This window comes from Anabrus simplex, chromosome 6, assembly GCF_040414725.1.
Source record: "Anabrus simplex isolate iqAnaSimp1 chromosome 6, ASM4041472v1, whole genome shotgun sequence".
NCBI classification, from domain to species: Eukaryota; Metazoa; Arthropoda; class Insecta; order Orthoptera; family Tettigoniidae; genus Anabrus; species Anabrus simplex.
Window position 1 is genome coordinate 136,361,605 of NC_090270.1, and position 17,940 is coordinate 136,379,544.

Sequence of the window (17,940 nt, forward strand, 5' to 3'; positions counted from 1 at the left end):
GCAAAGATATAAACAATAAGATACTTAATATTCACCTAGACAAATGTTTAATATTAAAACTAACAAAAAACTCACTTTTATAAACATTATTCTGCATACAATATTGCTTGACATATTTCTTCCCGTTTTGAACATAATATACTCAAATGTAAATACATTCCTTATGTTATTAAATGCCTAAATAATTTGTAGAAATATAGGGCCATGGGTGACTCCACGTTGTGATAATAATAATAATAATAATAATAATAATAATAATAATAATAATAATAATAATAATAATAATAATAATTGTCTACTCCCTTATTACCGTTTCTTGTTATAGGATCGGGGTTGAGGTGAGATGAATTTGTGCCCTGTTTTTCGACCGGATACTCTTCCTGACGCCAACCTCAGGTGAGGAGCTAATGAAAATAAAATGGATGATGAATTAAATTGGGTAATGAGGTGGAAGGAATCGGCTATGGCGTACGAGTAAGAACTGTCCCGGCATTTGCAAAGAAGTGAACATGGGAAACCAGATAAATTCATTCTCAGGATAGCCGACGGTGGGGGGTTCGAACCCACGCGTCTCCCGAATGCAGAGTTTAGCTCCATCGCCGCAGTACGTTTACGCGTTCGGCCACTCTGCTCGGTAATAATAATAATAATAATAATAATAATAATAATAATAATAATAATAATAATAATAATAATAACAGTAATAATAATAATAATATTTTTTTTGCTAGGGGATTTACGTCGCACCGACACAGATAGGTCTTATGGCGACGATGGGATAGGAAAGGCTTAGGAGTTGGAAGGAAGCGGCCGTGGCCTTAATTAAGGTACAGCCCCAGCATTTGCCTGGTGTGAAAATGGGAAAATAATAATAATAATAATAATAATAATAATAATAATAATAATAATAATAATAATAATAATAATAATAATGATATCCGCCTCTGTGGTGTAGTGGTTAGTGCGATTAGCTGCCATCCCCGGAGGCCCGGGTTCGATTCCCGGCTCTGCCAAATTTGAAAAGTGGTACGAGGGCTGGAACGCGGTCTGCTCAGCCTCGGGAGGTCAACTGAGTAGAGGTGGGATCGATTTCCACCTCAGCCATCCTGGAAGTGGATTTCTGTGGTTTCCCACTTCTCCTCCAGGCAAATGCCGGGATGGTACCTAACTTAAGGCCACGGCCGCTTCCTTCCCTCTTCCTTGCCTATCCCTTCCAATCTTCCCAGCCCCTCGCAAGGCCTCTGTTCAGCATAGCAAGTGAGGCTGCCTGGGCGAAGTACTGGCCATCCTCCCCAGTTGTATCCCCGGTAAAGGTGGGATCCCTCGCTGAGTCAGAGGGAAAACCGACCCTGGAGGGTAAACGGATAAAGAAGAAGAACATGACGAGAGCTCCAGAATTTATCTACAATTCGTCCGAGTTATTTTTATTTTGACTATTTAGCTATCAAGTACAACATTAAATAAGTAGTAGTGATAAAATTGAATTGCTCGGCTCCTTAGCACAATGTTGTGAGTACTGGCCTTCAATTCACAGCACACTAAGTTCGATTCCCGGCAGCGATACGGATTTTATCTGCACACAATTAATTCTTCTGGCTCGGGGACTGGGTGATTTTCTTTCTCATAATATATTTATTTTCATATATTGTACATACAACTCACCACATCACATCACCAATAAATCAGCGCAGAAACACTTAATCTTTTTTCTTAATCTGTTTACGCTCCAGGGTTGGTTTTCCCTCGGATTCAGCGAGGGCTCCCACATCTACCGCCTCAAGGGCAGCGTCCTGGAGAGTCAGACATCGGGTCGGGGATATAAAGCTTGGGAGGAGGACCAGTGACTGCACTCCTACACAGAGAGTTTGCGTTAGGAAGGGCATCTGGCCGTAAAACTGGGCCATATCCACACGAAGTACTGACCCCAATAAAATGGGGAAAATCCAGGAAGAAGAAGACCGCGGTAGAGGTGGGATCCCTCGCTGAGTTCGAAGGAAAAACCGACCCTGGGGGTAAACAGATGAAGAAGAATAAGAAGAAGTCGGTAAAAATTAATAAATATTAAACAAATTAAACACATAGGTATTTGATTTTCTTACGTGACCTATTCAGATAACAAACCTATCAGTTCGGAAAGATACTGTTTTATTGTTCCATTTAAACTCTTTGGGCTGCAGTCTCTCAATATGTCGGCTGTCGGTGGTGGTGGTGGTGATTATTGTTTTAAGAGGATGTACAACTTGGCAACTATCCTCTGTATAACACTAATCAGAGGGAAAAAGTGGAAGGGATCCGACACATCGATAAATGAAGATATCGGCCAAAGGAAGACCCGAGCCACGAAGGGCATGAAAATGAAAGACTCCCTTGCCCTCGGGAACCTAGTAGCGTCGGGGTCTGAAAAGAACAAGCGTTGACCAAGAGAGGTCGGATAGGATAGATGAAAGTGAGGAGCCTGGCACAAGTAAGTGGAAGCAATGCCGAGACTCAGCTAAGGGCCCCGTGGTCGCCAACCCACGCTCCAAAGTTCAGAGCCCCTGGGCCCCCTTTTAGTCGCCTCTTGCGACAGGCAGGGGATAGCGTGTGTGTGTGTCGGCTGTCGGCTTCACCAGAATAACAGAGATACGTCCTGTTAATTGTTCGCTCTGTGATCAAACATAGTACTGAAGGCAACATGTTTAGACTAAAGACCTACTCATGGGCTGAATGGTCAGCGTACTCCCCTTCAGTTCAGAGGGTCCCGAGTTCGATTTCCACCCGGGTCGGGGATTTTAATCGCTTCTGATTAACTTTTCTGGCTCGGGGACTGGATGTTTTTGCCTATCCCAACACTCTCCTCTTCGTATTCAGACAACACACCATACACAGAAACACGTAATAGTGATTGCATACCCCCATATGGTATTGGCGTCAGGGAGGGTGTCAGTCCGTAAAACGGGCCAAATAAACATATACAACGCATTTCACACCCGCGACCCCACAGGTGTAGGAAAATCGGTAGAAGAAGAAGAAGAAGAGATGATGATGATGATGATGATGATGATGATGATGATGATGATTAGATAAAAGAAGCTATGACGGTGTTTCAGTGCACTGTTGTGATGAATTTACGTAAAATTAAGTGCAAGGAGGTGGGATGAAATTAAAGTAATAAGTTACAAACGATAAAATCGTGGTGACAGGAAGCTGTAATTGGTTTTAAAATAATAATAATAATAATAATAATAATAATAATAATAATAATAATAATAATAATAATAATAATAATAATAATAATAATAATAATGCTATTTGCTTTACGTCCCACTAACTACTCTTTTACGGTTTTCGGAGACGCCAAGGTGCCCCTTTAGTCGCCTCCTACGACATGTAGGGTATACCGTGGGTGTATTCTTCATCTGCGTTCCCCACCCACAAGGGTTGTTTGGTCCGCGAGAGGTATTTTATTTCCCTCAAGTCCACCGGCAAGCCGGTTAGGACCCCCTTATCCGCCACCTGGGACGCACCACGTGGGAGTATCGCCTCTCCCCCTGCTACGCCAGCGTAGTAGGTTCGTGGTGTAGAATAATTCATACGCGGCAAAATTGTGGCACCTCAGCACCTTTAAAAACAGTAAAATAGTTAGTGCAATGTAAAACCAATAACATTATTATTTCATTGATCTCTCCATAGAGGGCAGGCTTCAGGAAGGGCATCCTGCCGTAAACCTTAGAGTGTCAGTATGTTCCACGGAAGTTCTTTAACGTGTCAGAAGGCAATGACATAGAGTTGTCGCACTGAAACACTTCCAAATGCCACCAGCCTCAACTGGGGTCGAATCTGTTACCTTGGGAAGGAAGGTCCACGACTAACCAAATGTGCCGCTGGGGTCGGCCATGCAAGATGTACATAAGATTACAACATCTGGTTCTGTACATAGTATGTCTATCCTCGATATGGTAGCTTAGAATAGCTCATGCCTTGGGCTTGCTTGTGTTCCTGAGGATCGCAACATTTCTTTTCATTCAAATGAGTAAAATTCATTCGAGAAACCAAGAGCATATAGAAAACCTAACGTTGCATATTGTCATTAACAATAAATCCAACGTGTTGTAATTTAACTTGCCAACTTGTCAATTATGCTTGACTGGGGTTTACCTTCACTTTGCACGTTAGCAAAATAACAGCTGAGGGATACCGAGGTCCACCTCTGTGGTGTAATGGTTAGTGTGATTAACAGCCACCCCCGGAAGCCCGGGTTCGATCCCGGCTCTGCCACGAAATTTGAAAAGTGGTACGAGGGCTGGAACGGGTCCACTCAGCCCCGGGAGGTCAACTGAGTAGAGGTGGGTTTGATTCCCACCTCAACCGTCCTGGAAGTGGTTTTCCGTGGTTTCCCACTTCTCCAAGCAAATGCCGGGATGGTACCTAACTTAAGGCCACGGCCGCCTCCTTCCCTATCCCTTCCAACCTTCCCGTCCCCCGCAAGGCCCCTGTTCAACATAGCAGGTGAGGCCGCCTGGGCGATGTACTGATCATCCTCCCCAGTTGTATCCCCGACCAAGAGTCTGAAGCTCCAGGACACTGCCCTTGAGGCGGTAGAGGTGCGATCCCTCGTGAGTCCGAGGGAAAAACCAATCCTGGAGAGTAAACAAATAAGAAGAAGGGCTACCGAGAACTTTTTGAAAAATACTGGCCTCTGTTCATAACATACTCAAAAAAGTTTCTCAATTACCTCGTCAACAACAAGAACTCACGGTGTACATTTTATGTATTAAGTATTTGTTATGTTCATTTTCAATGTGTTTCAGAATATGTATCTGAGCTGGCTGTATGGCCATCCCCAAGCCGAAAGTCATAAATAAATTTTAAAAAGTCAAAACCATCTTTGGTCTCCCTCTACGACTCTTACCCTGTATGATCGAGTCTATTGTTCCCCTAGGTAACTTATCCTCCTCAATTTTCCTCACATGGCCCCATAGCGAAGCCGATTTATGCTTACAGCTCCATCAATCGAGTACATTCCTAACTTAGCCTTTATTTTCTCATTCCGAGTACCCTATCTTCACACTTATTTGTTCCAGCGATCATTCTCGCTACCTTGATGTTTGTTACTTTAATTTATGAATAATATACCCTGAGTCCACCCAGCGTTTCCTCCCGTACAACAAAGATGGTTATGACAGAACGGTGTAAACATGTTTCGTCCGGGAGCTGACTTCCTTCTTACAGAATACTGTTGATCGCAACTGAAGGCTCGCTTAAATTACCTTTGCTGCACCTTGATTGAGTCTCGCTATACTACCATCCTGGCAGAACACATCCTACATACTTGAAACGATCTACCTGTTCCTGTTTTCTATTCCCAGAATAAATAATAATAATAATAATAATAATAATAATAATAATAATAATAATAATAATAATAAACGTTTCCATCATGCTAACAAGTTGAAGATGGTGGGGAGATCGATCGAAGTCTGTCTCAGGATACAACCAAGGTACTTAGAGGTTGCCTCAAGATGTTTCCTGGCTGCTATTTTACGACTTTAAGCCAGAACAAATCTTATACCTTAAAACTAATTTACAAATTCGTAAAACAAAAACAATTACTTTTCCTGGCTTCAAAAAAGCTTATGATTCAATAGACCGACAGACTCTATTCAACATACTTGAGGAATTTCAAGTCAACAGAATAACAAGGGGATTGATCAAGCAAGCCCCAACAGGCACAACAGCGAAAGGTTTGTTTGTTTGTTTGTTTTTTTTTTTTTGATAGGGGCTTTACGTCGCACCGACACAGATAGGTCTTATGGCGACGATAAAGTTAAAATTTTAGGAAAAATTTCTGAGCCATTCGAAATTACAACAGGGGTCAGACAAGGCGACGAATTATCGCCACTACTATTCAATCTCGTTCTAGAAAAAAGTGGCTCGAGTATTTAAAAAATGAAACTAAAGGGATCAATATTGATAGACTTCCCAAAAAAAAATTCACCTTGATTGCCTCGTCTTTGCAGGATGACTTGGAAATCCTCTCAAACAACGAACAAGTAGCACTCCAGTACGTAGAAAAACTTCAAGAAATAGCGGCAAGAACAGGTCTGCAAATTTAATCATTAAAAACAAGGTATATGGAAGGTACAAAATCAGGATTTAACAACCATCCTCTAATCACTAGATATGAGGAAAGCTCCCAAGTAGATAAACTCAAATACCTAGGCGAAATTATACAACCAAACGGGATTATTCAGCAAGAAAACAAAGAAAGAATTACAAAATTACAAAAAAAAAAACTGAGCCTCCGTGTCTCAGATGGCAGCGCGCCGGCCTCTCACCACTGGGTTCCTCAGTTCAAATTCCGGTCACTCCAGGTGGGACTTGTGCTGGACAAAGCGGAGGCGCAACAGGCTTTTCTGCGGGTACTCCAGTTTTCCACGTCATCTTTTATGCCAGCAACATTCTCCAATATACTTTCATTTCATCTGTCATTCATCAATCATTGTCCCGGAGGAGTGCGACAGGCTTCGGCAGCCGGCACAATTCCTATCCTCGCCGCTAGATAGGGGCTTCATTAATTCCATTCCTAATCCGGTCGAATGACTGGAAACAGGCTGTGGATTAAAATTTTCATTTCACAGAAAACAGACAACTGTCTGGAGCAGATACAACAAAGAATCTATATCCCAAAACGCTCAAATTACGACACTACAACACAGTTGCCCTTTATGCATCAGAAACTCTGAAAATTGGAGGCTGATCACAAATTAAAATACATCGAAAAACAGAAGAAAAATCTCAGGAAAATTCTGGGACCTAAATGCGAAAATGGTATTTGGATGAAAAGGAAATCACAGGAAACCTATCAAGTAACAGAAAAAATCACAGACACTATTAGAAAAAGATTAAAATTCTATGGTCACCTGATCGGGATGGATAACAATAGGCTAACAAAGAACACACTAAATCTCGCAGTGTCTCTAAAAAATCACAACTCGCTTACAGAAATAAACAAAGATCTTCAGGAAATTGATATAAATGAAGAAATGTTGCAAGATAGAAAAAATTCAGAAATCTCATCAAGAAACACAAATTTATTGTTCAACCTAAAAGACAAGCTACAGGATGGACGGAAGAACGCAAAAAAAAGCACAGTGAAAGGATGAAGATTTTGGGAAGACAAGAAGAAAGGTTTGCTAAATAAGTTCACACGCGCTCCTTAGTTGGGCATAACGAATCAAATAATAAATAATAATAATAAAATTAATAATAATAACTTTCCGCCAGTACATTTTCTCACCTACGCGAAAAAGCATACAATCATGGATATGTTTTTGTGCTTATAAGACTAGAGAGTGAGTACAGATTCTTTGGTGGTTCCCCTCTTAGTAGCTTCTTACGACACGCTGGGGACACGCAAAATGTATCCTTAGGTTACACCTAGGGGGGGAAAAGAATTCCAGAAATCGAAAAAATAATAGCGTATCTACAACAGAATGATGAGGCTCCTGAATTGTGAGGGAACTGAACGACATTCTAGAGCCCGTACATAAATAATGCTAACTTATATAGTGCTCATTCCATACTCCTCACACTTTTTGTTTAATTCTCTCGGCATTTTGCGGAGGTCCTTCACATTTTCAGCTATTACTGCCATATCATCAGCAAATCTTATACACTCAATTATCTTACCTCCCAGGTTGACACTTTTTTTACCATCCAAGCATTCACAAATGATTTCCTCCAAGTAAATATTAATGGAATGAGCATAAACAAAAAGAAAACCAAATTCATGATACTTGGAGGTAAAGGTGAAAAAGCGACAATCAAGATAGGGGAAGAAATTATTGAACAGGTGAATAAGTTTAAGTATCTTGGAAGTATTGTGGCTTAAGACCTTCACTCTAAAACAGACATTAAAAGCTCGAATTGCCTGAGCCAAGGAAAGCTTCGACAAGAAGAAAAAACTGCTTTGTGGCCCGCTAGAGAAAGATCTGAAGAAGTGTTACATGTGGAGTATAGCTCTATATGGCGCTGAAACATGGGCATTAAGGAAGGAAGAATAGAGAAGAATAGAGGCATTTGAGATGTGGATTTGGCGAAGAATTGAAGGAGTAAAGTGGGAAGATAAAATATCAAATGAGGAAGTTCTGAAGAGAGTGGGAGAAGTGAAGAGCATGCTGACAGTAATCCAAAATAGGAAGAAAAATTGGATAGGGTATAATCTAACACACGACACTTGATTACGAGTAGCAATTGAAGGGATGATGAAAGGAAAACGAGGAAGGGGAAGGAGACGATACCAGTTATTAGGAAGCATTAGAAAAAGAAAGGAAGATTACACAGAAGTAAAGAAAAGGGCACAAGATCGAGAGATATGGAGGTCACACCCATGACTGGATCTGCCGGATGGCAGAACAATCTATGATGATGATGATATATAGTGCTCTCAGTATATGATGAATGTATCCATCAGTTGATCTTTGGTCCTTTCTGAAACTATGTCACTCTCCTGAATTGCCAACATATTATTATTATTATTATTATTATTATTATTATTATTATTATTATTTACTTTACGTCACACCAACACACGTAGGTCTTGTGGCAAGGATGGGATAGGAATGAGAAGGAAGCGACCGTGATCTTAAAATAACATACAGCCTAGTGAGAAAATGGGAAACCACGGAAAACTCTCTTGAGGGCTGCCGATAGTGGGGTTCGAACCGACCATATCCCGAATGCATGCTGAGCAACCAACCCACTCGGTAAATGAATTGTAGATACGTCCTTCAGACTGGAACTAACGACACTATTTTACGCTTTTTGGAGACGCCCATGTGGTGGTTGTGGTGGTGGTTACAACTGTGCAACCGTCCTCTATTAACACTAACCAGAAGAGGTACAAGAATAAAGGTATCGACCAAAGAAGGACTAATGTTCGAATAGGTCGGGGTCGGTAAGTTGACGAAGGGAGGTTGGATAAGAAGGATTAAAGTTGAAGTAATGCCAGACTCAGCTATTGGATCCGTGATTCGCAACCCGCGTTCCCTCGGTCGCGTTTTTTTGACATGCACCTATCCACAGGTGTCCAAAATTTTGTCCCTCCGGAATTCTGTTACGTAGTCTACCAGTAAAACAGTTACTAAGCGTTACGTCAGTGAGAAAATCGATTGGTTTTCGAATGATTACGATTGTTTCATGGATGTGGTGAACTCTCTGCTCATGACTAGGCTACTCCCTCACAAACAGGTAACATGTCCTAAAGCATCTAACCATCTGGCATATCGACGTTTGGAACAGTGAAATCACCCACAGCATTTTGAGTAAAGTGGCACAGGGCAGATAACAACTGAAACACTACAATAGCATTCCTCAAACCATTAAAGGTTTTGAACAATCGAAATTGGTAGTGGTGGTGGTGATTTTCTGTTTTCTTTATGAGGAAGCACAAATCTAGATTGGATTGATCAGAGTATAAGCCCCACTCCATCCTCACCACCAAAACATTACTGTAATCATTGATGCAGCTAATGAGTACATTAGACAGATACACAGATGTACACACAATGAACTCCTCCATCCGACTTATATTTCCCTTACACTATGTCACACATTTTTACAAGCAACTTTCCATCCTGAGATTTGCAGAACTCAGAAATCTTCGTGTAGCCGTGTTGGTGTTCAGATCCCTAAGTGACAGATCTCCACAGTACCTGTCCTCAAACTGTACTTACCTTTCGTCTTTCCATCAGCTGCCTATAATCGCCCATTTCTTGCCTCGGGAACTGGATTATGGAACTCTCGTCGAAATAATATCTTTAGAGTAATTCATGTTTTCATGCCTCTGAGATGCATAAACCAACGGTATGAATCATGAGTGAATGATATTATGTGTGTACAGTAGATAATTAATTTTCATAAATCTCAGTATGCACAGTTATTCAGCTAAAATGTTTGCCTCAAATAACTCGTGAACAGCTAAGGATATCGATATTGGTTTTAAATTCCAGTAATGGTACCAAGGGAAATACAGTACTCTTTCATAGCGTCAATACCTTCTGACATAATTTGCTTTTTTTAAATGGAACTACGCTGTTTTCTACGCCTAGCCGTAAAGCTACAAGCATTATAATTTCAACATCTTTAATATTCCGGAAATTTGACAAGTACTTCACGAGAAAATGTAATGTATTCAAACGTGCTTCATTTGCCAGCTTGGGAATTCCCTGTCTGATTGGCTTTTGACATACAGACTTACTTCACCTTCTGCTGACAGATAGGTATTCGCTATCTTGAGCCCAAAATACACCATGATAAAATTTATGATTTAACACCTTCAGTATCGCCATAGGAAAAACGTAAATGAAAAGCGGATATGAGACACGTTCTGCGGGAAAACATGACATGATATTAAACCACACAGGAACATACGAGCCAGCTGCGCGGTGTGGGTCTCTCAGCTATTACCTTGCGTTCGGGAGATGGTACGTTCGAACCTCACCATCGGAAGCCCTGAAGAGTTCTCCGCGGTTTTCCATTTTCACTTTAATTACGGTTATGACCGCTGCCTTCCCAGTCCTACCCCTTTCCTATCCCAACGTCGGCGAAAACCCACTTGGGTTAGTGTTAATACTAGGAAAATAGAAAACCATACATGAATGTCAAGGACATCTACTCGTAAATCAAGCATGACAGAGTTCGCAACACATCCCTGCCAAGTTGTGGGAAAAGTGACCGAGAATAACAAACAAAAGGAATGAAAGGCCTAGTATGAATATTTTAAATTAATAGTATTATTTGAAGAAGTTCAACTGGATATCGCCACATCTTAACAATAATAAGAAGGGAAAGAAGTGGTTCGATTCTTCGAAGAATGAACAAAAGAAACAGAATGGCCTTGAAGCCCGTGAAAGTGAATGACTACCTATGCTTCTCAGAAATTAACAAGTCTGATGGGAAAAGAACGGAAACCCGTCGCATATCTGCGCCTAAGTCTGTATTAAAGGTGTTAAGTCATACATTTTATAATAATAATAATAAAAATAATAATAATAATAATAATAATAATAATAATAATAATAATAATAATAATAATAATAATAATAATGCTACAGTCACACTAACTACGTTTACGGTTTTCTGAGACACAGAGGTGACGGAATTTTGGCCCGCAAGAAATTTTTACGTGCTAGTAAATCTACGGACACGGGGCTGACTTATTTGAGCACCTCCAAATACCACCGGATCGAACCTGCCAACTTGGGCTCAGAAAGCCAGCGCCTTAACCGCCTGAGCCACTCAGCTTGGCTTTTATCATAGCGTATTTATGAGCACAGTAACTGTCATAAGAAGGTGAAGGTCGGGCTGCGTGGCTCAGACGGTTAAGGCGCTGGCCTTCTGACACCAACTTGGCAGGTTCGATCCTGGCTCAGTCCGGTGGTATTTGAAGGTGCTCAGATACGTCAGACTCGTGTCGGTAGATTTACTGGCACGTAAAATAATTCCTGCGGGACTAAATTCCGGCACCTCGGCGTCTCCGAAAACCGTAAAAGAGTAGTTAGTGGGACGTAAAACAAATAACATTATTAAGAAGGTGAAGCAAGTCTGTATGTCAACAGCTAGCTCGTGGTTCATACGTAGCGCGAATCAAACAGGGCAAGCTGGCAAATGAAGCATGTTTGAATACATTACATTTTCTTGAGAAGGGCTTATCCAATTTTCAAAATTATCATGGTGGTAAATGTATAATGTTTGTAGGTTTAAGGCTATGTGTAGAAAACAGCGTAGTTCCATTCAGAAAAGAAAAGTTAGTACCATTATCTCAGACTATTTTGACGCCATGAAAGAATACTGTATGTCCGATTATGAGCCCTTAGTACCACTACTTAAAGAGAAAGCAGAATGTCGATATCTTGAACGGCTCACAAGTTATTTCAGGTGGACGTCTTAGCTGAATATCACTGTATACAATTTGCTTTACCTCGCTCCGACACATACAGGTCTTATGGCGACGATGTGTGGGAAGAAAGCGACCGTGGCCTTAATTGACTGGTGGGAAAATAGGAAATCACGGATATAAATTTCAGAGCTGTCGACATTGGTGCTCCACCCACTATCTTCCGAATGCAAACTGGTAGCTAGGTGACCCAAACCACGCAGCTACTCGCTCGGTACTCTTGACTAATGATATGGTTTCTAAGGCGCTAATATTGTGTGTTACTATTCAAATCTGTTTTTATATTTCATATTTTTCATAGTATTTTCTGTGCAGTAAGAGAGAGGACCAAGAGTGAAAACTTCGTTACTACTAAAGACAAGTAAATTAAATTATAGTAAATTAAATGGGAATTTTAAAGAAAAACTTCCAATTCAGATTATCACGCGAGGCTACAGCTTACATACCGTATTTGTCAATATAATAATCGAACCAAAGACTCGTTAATGGGAATGTATTATAAACTCTTAAGTAAGAAAACTGGGTAGTAATTCTGACAGATCCTTATTAAACAAACAGTCAGCTGGCAGTCGTAAAGAGATGGCACCAGAATCTTGTAAGGCCCAATTTGTACGTTCATTTCTAAGTTGTTTCCTCACATTCGTGAGCAAGGGTGCAAGTTCCTACCTTAACCGTAGGTTCTACACTTTATGAGTCATACAGCCCTGGAACAAGAAGATTCAGACAGCTTATATCAGCCTGTCTAGCACCAGTAGGTACCAGAAAAATAAAACATGTTCACATCATAAAGTGTTGAACAGAAATAATTTTAACACTCCAATAATCTTTTGTACTTGTCATGTGGCCTCCGGAAGTCCGCGTGTGAGATGATTGAATTCCACTGTCAGAATCTCAAATAACACGAGCTCAAATAATTTCACTACATATGAATATTGTGGAGGGATTTGGAATTGAACCCTGACTTTCGGCTATTAATTTAGTGATTAGAAATTGTATAACATTGACCTCTTTTACCCCGCCGGCCAACATTCTGATGGAGAACCAACGGATATCGAACCGTTTAACCACGGTATCAGACCATATCGACTTGGTGGGAGGTGAATTATAATTTGATAATCATTCAAATCTAGTCTGAGAAAATATGAAATACGAGCAACGTGTGAGTCATGAGGGTGTTGTGCCATTCTGTTATCAATAAAATGTTTTCTTTTTTAGGTACGCACTAGTTATTTTAACTCTGAATCTCTTGTTCGTCAAACTGGAAATATTAAAGGTTATATAAAGTAAGCTGACCCTGAAAAGCATGGCCTTAAATATTTTTCGACAATAAAAGGAGGATAGAACACCGGTATCTTGTCCCGGCATACGTAAATAACCTCACATGTTATATATTTCCGGATTCGGGAAAGCGAAAACTGGTCAAATATCGAAAGTTAATTTAATGAGTTTTTCGCCTAGGTGCCTCCCTGCTAAGAACGATCCTCATATTACTAGTAAGTACACTCACACGTAAGTTAGCACAGACAAATTGTTTTACACAATATGATACTTTTAATCACAAAAATGAGAACCCTGTATTGTTACAATGATGACACCAAACACAGACTGATTTTAGGAAAAATAACAAACCCTCTCACTCCACATGATAGCACTTCGAAACAATCACTTATAGTCCAACACCTTCGAACGCACACATCACACATATCATGGAGCTGTTAAAAATCAAAACCCAGCCAGTTGTTACACAGTGAACTTAGTGAACGGCATTTAACACTTAACAACTGCCTTGCCCGTGTTCTCGCCTCGTAACATGCCGATGAACGCCTTGGGCATGTTCTCAAACCCTTCTGTGACGGTCTCGCGGTAGACTAGCTCTTGGTTCTTGACCCACTCCTTCATCTGCTGAATGCCTTCCATCCAGCGATCCCACCAGCGGTACACGTTAAACCCCTCAACTGTGAGTTGGTGCAGGAGTATCTGACGTAGCTCGTCCGGTACCATAGGAACTTCTCCTGGATCTGCGTTGTACGTGCTGATGCTGCCGCACACGGAGATTCGACCCCGGGAATTCATGTGACTCAAGATGGTACTGCTCATGACTCCGCCGACGTTGTCAAAGTAACAATCCACACCGTTGGGTGCTGCCTCCTTCAGCGCTGTGTCCACGTCCGTCTCCTTGTAGTTGTAGGCGGCATCAAAGTGCAGGTCGTCCTTCAGCCAGCGTACCTTATCGTCAGAGCCAGCGAAGCCTATCACCTTGCAGCCCTTGATGCGGGCGATCTGACCCACCAGGCTACCTACCGCCCCCGCAGCACCACTCACCACCACCACTTCACCTGCCTTGGGCTGGCAGATCTCGAGAAAACCAAAATAGGCGGTGTTGCCGGGCATGCCCAATGCACCCAGCGCCAGAGACAGAGGAAGTTCACCGAAGTCTGGAAGGATGTAAGCTGGACCAAATCCCGGGGGCGGGACCGTCTTAGGATCGTGGACTGTGAGTGTCTGCCACCCCAAGTAGCCAACAAGAATCTTTCCGACAGGAAAATCTTCGTTGCGACTTTCAGTGATTCGTGCGACTTGAGAGCCCAACATTACGTCCCCTTCTCGAAGCATGTCAGCGAACAATCTCATATACGGGTCCACACTGAACCACAAAGCTTCGCACAAGATTTCTCCATCCTTGAGAGAAGGAAGTTCTTCTTCGACGAGCTGTAGGTCGCTCTCTTGCGGTTCTCCGCTGAAATGGCGGACGAGTATGAACTTCTTGGTCTTCACCATGGTCGACTTGTTCGAGCACTGTTCACAGCGAGCTCGGTACACAGAATAAGAAGGACTAGAGCCACTGTCGAAATATTCGTATCTACTGCGCAACTGATCGCAACTTGTTTATCTGCTTAAGTTTAGAAACTTGTGGGGCAATCTCAGACTCTCTCCCTCTCTGCGCAGTAGTTCATCCTATAGTACGCACGCTCCTCAACGCTGACCAATCGGGCATTCGCAGCATTGCCCTGTTAGAAGGGCTCCTCGCGCTCGCTGTGAGCGAATGTCAAATTAATGACAATAAAGGAAGGCTGTTGAGGAGAACAGCACTACGAAGGGACTCGAGGAATTCCAGTAATTTTATCTGCAGTAGTTTTCGAGTTACAGTTTCCCTTTATGATGCATGATTCTCCTGTCAGCATTATAGGGCATCATATCTCACAGTGTTGGTATTTGACTACATCTTTGTTTGGCCGCTGTTCGAGGAGTTGTTAAAGCCAGATCTGCTAAAATGAAATACAATTTTTCAGCGTGGGCCTAGTATTTTATTTTGTTGTTGAGTTTCGAATCTGTAATCGTGAGTCGGACAACCTACCTTGCTCATATGCTGGTAAAGCTATAATTTCTAAATTGGAATTTAATAATAATAATAGTAATAATAATAATAATTATTATTATTATTATTATTATTATTATTATTATTATTATTATTATTATTATTATTATTATGAGGAATGGCCCCTGAAAATGCTTGGTGGCCACCTAATTTGGATAAAATCAACGACCGAGATGACACAAACACTTCATCCCCGAGCCAGTGAATAGATCTTCCGAGAATCAACTCGGGCTCTTCAGATCAAAGGCAAGCGTTGCATCCCTTTACCCACAAAGCCGTATTTTAATTTGATAAACCTTAGGCTGCAGTGGCGAGCACAGGGGGCTGCTTGACGTCCACTGTAACTGTGCTGATCTGTCGCCCAGCTCCTTGGCTGACTGAGTCCCGGGTTCGACTCACACACACTGACCCCCGTGTGAGTGGGGGAGATGGTAGAATGCCTCAACGACATGCCATCGCTGTCGCAAAAAGTGACTAAAAGGGGAACCGAAATATTCGACGCGTGGATTGGCGATCTTATCATTTCTATGCGACCATACTTGGTCAAATACACTTCTTTACCGAGGTTTTTCAGGCCTAGGAAGTCTTTTCTATCCCTTAGTTCCCCTGCCTTATTTTGGCCAATACCTTCTCTCTTCGAAGGATCAGACTTCTTTCTGATTGTCCTTACGATTACTTTTGATACAGGATGGTTGGCCAGTTGTACTTCCTCTTAAAACAATAATCACTACCACCACACTGCCAGTTGCTTACGTGCGGCCAGTATTCGGGATATAGTGTGTTCGAACCTCACTGTGGGCAGCCTTGAAGATCGTTTTCCGTGGTTTACCATTTTCACACCAGGCAAATGCTGGGCTGTACCTTAATTAAGGCTACGGCCACTTCCTTCCCACTCCTAGCCCTTTCCTGTCCCATCGTCGCCATAAGGCCTATCTGTGTCGGTGCGACGTAAAACAACTTGTAAAAAACACTGCCAGGTGTGTTGTAGTTCCTTTTTAAAAATAATAATCACTACCACCACACTGCCAGTTGTACTTCGTAAAACAATAATCACTACCACCACACTGCCAGTTGTACTTCGTAAAACAATAATCACTACCACCACACTGCTAGTTGTGTTGTACTTCTTAAAACAATAATCACTACCACCACACTGCTAGTTGTACTTCTCAAAACAATAATCACTACCACCACACTGCTAGTTGTACTTCTCAAAACAATAAACACGTTAAATTAGCTGTAGTACCCACCGTTGACGGTTCATTCATAACTTTTAACAACGTTATCTAACTCCTCACCTACTTTCCCTCCAAAATTCAGGCATGCTGTTTTACTCGGGACGCAGCAGTAATCCCATCTATCGGAGATGAGTGGCAGTAGAAGAGAGAAATCGCATCACAACAATGGTCAATATAATGTTATTGTCGATCATTTTTATGATTTTCGATATTGTAGACCTTTACATTCAGTTTTCTTCCGACTCTGGGGTATTAGAGCATTTAATGTAAAGGCAGCCCTTCTTTCTTTTACGACTCCCTCTTGTCTTGTTCTTCATGTGATCCTTCCTTTACACTATTTTCTCATTTCTTACAACCATCTTCACAATAGTCCTTGTCGATACGGACCGATGACCAAGCGGTTTTATACCTTCAGAAATGACAAATTCCATCGCCAGTTAACACGATTACACAACATTTCCTTGTTAACAGTGCTCGGCGTTGATATGGACTAAGTAACAAAAGTCCAACTCGTTTGCTGAATGGTCAGCGTACTGGCCTTCGGTTCAGAGTGTCTCAGGTTCGATTCCCGGCCGCGTCGGGGATTTTAATCTTCATTGGTTATTTCCAATGGCCCGGAGGCTGGGCATTTGTGCTGTTCCCAACATCCCTCCAACTCACACACCACACATAACACTATCCTTCACCAGAATAACATGCAGTTACGCACACATGGCAGATGCCGCCCACCCTCATCGGAGGGTCTGCCTTACAAGGGTTGCACTCGGCTAGAAACAGCCACACGAAATTATTACAGTAACAAAAGTCTAAATTCATGAATTCTATTAACATAGTCGGTACGGTAAAACTGTGTAAGACATAAATGGATGGAACTTGCATTCTCTATACCTTTTGTTATGTAATACTTTTCGATAGGACCAATAGCAGGTATTCATTTTTAAAATAGGCACCTTCCTCCAAACTACCATTTAATCCAGCGTGGATAACAATTAGGCCTTATTCCCAGACTTTATATACCGATTTTTATTCAATTCAATTCACACATTTTTTCGTAGTTTCGCGTTGATATGACAACAAAAATCAAAATCCAGTTGACCGTGTGGTTAGGGGCGCGCAGCTGTGAGCTTGCATCCGGGAGATAGTGGGTTCGAACCTCACTGTCGGCAGTCCTGAAGATGGTTTTCCATGGTTTCCAACTTGTATACCAGGCAAATGCTGGGGCCGTACATTAATTAAGGCCACGGCCGCTTCCTTCCGACTCCCATGCCTTTCCATCGTCGCAGTAAGACCTATCTGTGTCGGTGCGACGTAAAGCAAATCGTAAAAATAATACGTACCTGCCGAACATCTGGCCAATACTGTAAGGATACTACTACAAGTTTCATCAA

The 17,940-nt window shown here is 41.8% G+C and overlaps 1 pseudogene; it reads right to left on the reverse strand.

Moving 5' to 3' along the window:
- Window positions 1-13,453: 13,453 nt before the first annotated feature.
- LOC136875554 (prostaglandin reductase 1 pseudogene) lies at window positions 13,454-14,831 on the reverse strand (annotated as a pseudogene).
- Between the last annotated feature and the right edge of the window lie 3,109 nt (window positions 14,832-17,940).